Here is a 2,737-nt window from a genome sequence, read left to right on the forward strand (position 1 = left end):
TGATTCTCTTGAGCTATATTAGACTAGTTTTGCAGAGGATGTAAAAACAGAGTTTTACATCTATTTTTGAGTTCTGAGCAAGTGTAGAAAGAGTATTGTGATTCGATTTCTCATAATGCAGAGAAATCGAACAAGAGAGTATCAGCTATTTTATCCCATAGATTTTTCAACAATTTTAACTGCTAGCACAATCAAAGAGGTAGAGTCGCGAAATACCTTAAAAATAGCGACCTAGTCCACGACTTAGCTGTTTGAGATTTATTTTGTGAATTTTCTATATTATTTCCAACAATATCCAAGCATTTTCATTAACCGCCGAACATAGCACACTTACATTTACAGATGCAATCTGTCTTTGACGTCTGCAACATTTCACTAGGTAGCGAATACGGTATTGTTTGACTCCTTTTGTTGGTCCCACTGAGATGGGGTCAAAGATTTCTTTATGGAGAGAGCGTGAATTTCTTTCATTTTCCCTGTCAGTGCAGTGTTCACCATTCGGAGGGAAAAGCATCCACTAGGTACACCGCACCAAGAGGATACCCAAATGGGATGAATATCAAAATCTATCAAAATTGCGACAACTAGAAAAAGAATACTAAAGAACGTAGAAAAAAGAACTAAACCAATGCTACTACCGCACCACCACACACAGATAAGTATAGCGAATTGAAAACCGAGTAAGGAAATTCATCAATAAAACTATCTATTACAGAAAAGAGCCTCACCACCATCTAAACGCGAGTTACGTATGCATGGTAAAAAATCTAATGAATACTACAAACAACACATAACAAATGATCTCGAAATGTAAATACTATTATATGTTTTGGCAGAATGATAACTCATAGCAAAAATTGAATTCATACAAACCTGAAGTACATTTGTCAGCAGTTGTGTAAGAATCCAAAATAATGTCCTTTCTCTTCCTAAAAATCATTGGAGTATTGCTGCTACCTGCTTCACATTCATCATCATTGTCACCTCCATTCTTCATTATTATATTCATATCTGTTCCCTCTCCATCATTATCACCAAACTCTTGACGAACTGCATCTTCTAATTCTTGAGTTTCAACACCAAAATTAACCAATAATTAAGATTTCAATCATCCACAAAACTCGTGTCAACCAAAATTCTTGCATTCTCATCATCCTTGGACTAATCTCCCCCTAATTCACAAAATTCAAAACCAAAATTAGCTTATGTCATCTGAAGAAACACAAACATACGTTATTAAATAATTGCAAAACAACATATACCATCTAACTTGTGTGAATGATTCACATGACCAGAGAAAATAATAAAAAAATCATTACAAAAACACTACCACCACCATCCACCATCATCCATTACACCATCCACCACCTCTTTCTACATCTTGATATACCCCCTTAAAATGTTAAAAAGTAATGTACTGAAAAACGTACCAACATCAGTAGCTACAAACCCGTAAACCTAAATTCATCAATTTAACCACCACCATCACCATAGACTAATTCAGATAAATTGAATGTATAATTGAAACCTAAATCTCTCTTTCAAACTCCCAAATCTAAAATATTCATCTTAATCGAAGAAGAGAGAGTTTTCTGCCGGAGAAGAAGATGATAACGAGAGATTTTTAGATCTGAAACATAAATACGTGATTGAAACCTTTTGTTTTCAGTGAGAAGATAGTGTTGTGGTGGTGGCGGCGATAGAGATGATAGTTGTAGGGGTGGTGGCGACGATGAAGATGGCGGTGGTGGGTTTGTTTGATTTTCACATGTAGATCTCTCTCAATCTAAAATTTCTTCGATCTCACCTGAAATGATGTTGGTGGTGGTGCTGGTTGTAGAAGCGATGTAGACGGCGGCGGAGGGGTAGCGATAGAGATGGTGGTGATGGGTTCAACTGACATTCGTCCCGAGTGATGAATCTTTTAGAAGTTAAGAAGCAGTTGAAGGTTACAAAAGGAATTATAAAACTGACATTTTTAATCAAAATTTCAATTATGCCATCAGGGACGTTTGTAAAGAGGCTTAGGGATATTTTTGAAGGCTCATCAGAAGGAGGGACAATAATTCAATTTTCACTTAGTAAGATGGGACGAGATGCAGGGTCGGTTCCGACTCCTGAGATTTTGCTGCCATGAAACGAAGGTCAAAGTATTGCCCTCTCGGAACTGGCCCCGCTTGGGTATCAAATAAGTCTTCACCAACTAGAGCTAGCTCCGGATTCTCCCAAGTCCCAAGTTGATAAAAATAAGTTTTCAAAATTCAATTGATATTGTTAAAATAAGTTTCCAGAAGCCAATTGATGTTGTTATTAGGAAGTGAAGAAACCAAACAAGTGCATTGATAGATATCTCCTTTTCAATCCGCTTTCATCCATGGAAGGCAAATATCTGACAACATAGCCATAGCTCATGAAATTATTCACCACATGAATACTAGAAGAGGAAAAAAAGGAAAAAATGGCACAATGGGCATTAAAATTGATATGGCAAAGGCATTTGATAGAGTCAATTGAGACTTTCTTCTTCAGGTTTTATCTCAGATGGGATTCATCTCTCATTGGTGCAACCTGATATTTCAATGCATTTCCACTACAAGTATGGTTGTGCTGGTCAATGAATCTCCAGGAAAATTCTTCAAACCCTCTAGGGGGCTAAGACAAGGGGACCCCTTATTCCCCTATCTATTCTTATTCTGTATGGAAGCCCTATCCAGGTATCTAACCCATGCTGAAACTC

General features: G+C 37.1%; 1 long non-coding RNA gene across 1 annotated transcript; it reads right to left on the reverse strand.

Annotated features, from left to right (window-relative positions):
- Nucleotides 1-798: 798 nt before the first annotated feature.
- Nucleotides 799-1,866, reverse strand: LOC113361588. Its single transcript, XR_003365198.1, has 2 exons — nucleotides 1,263-1,866; nucleotides 799-1,172 (listed from the first exon to the last, which is right to left on the reverse strand). It is a non-coding gene; the product is annotated as an uncharacterized LOC113361588 (long non-coding RNA).
- Nucleotides 1,867-2,737: the final 871 nt, after the last annotated feature.

This window comes from Papaver somniferum, chromosome 3 (genome assembly GCF_003573695.1).
Source record: "Papaver somniferum cultivar HN1 chromosome 3, ASM357369v1, whole genome shotgun sequence".
Classification (NCBI taxonomy): domain Eukaryota; kingdom Viridiplantae; phylum Streptophyta; class Magnoliopsida; order Ranunculales; family Papaveraceae; genus Papaver; species Papaver somniferum.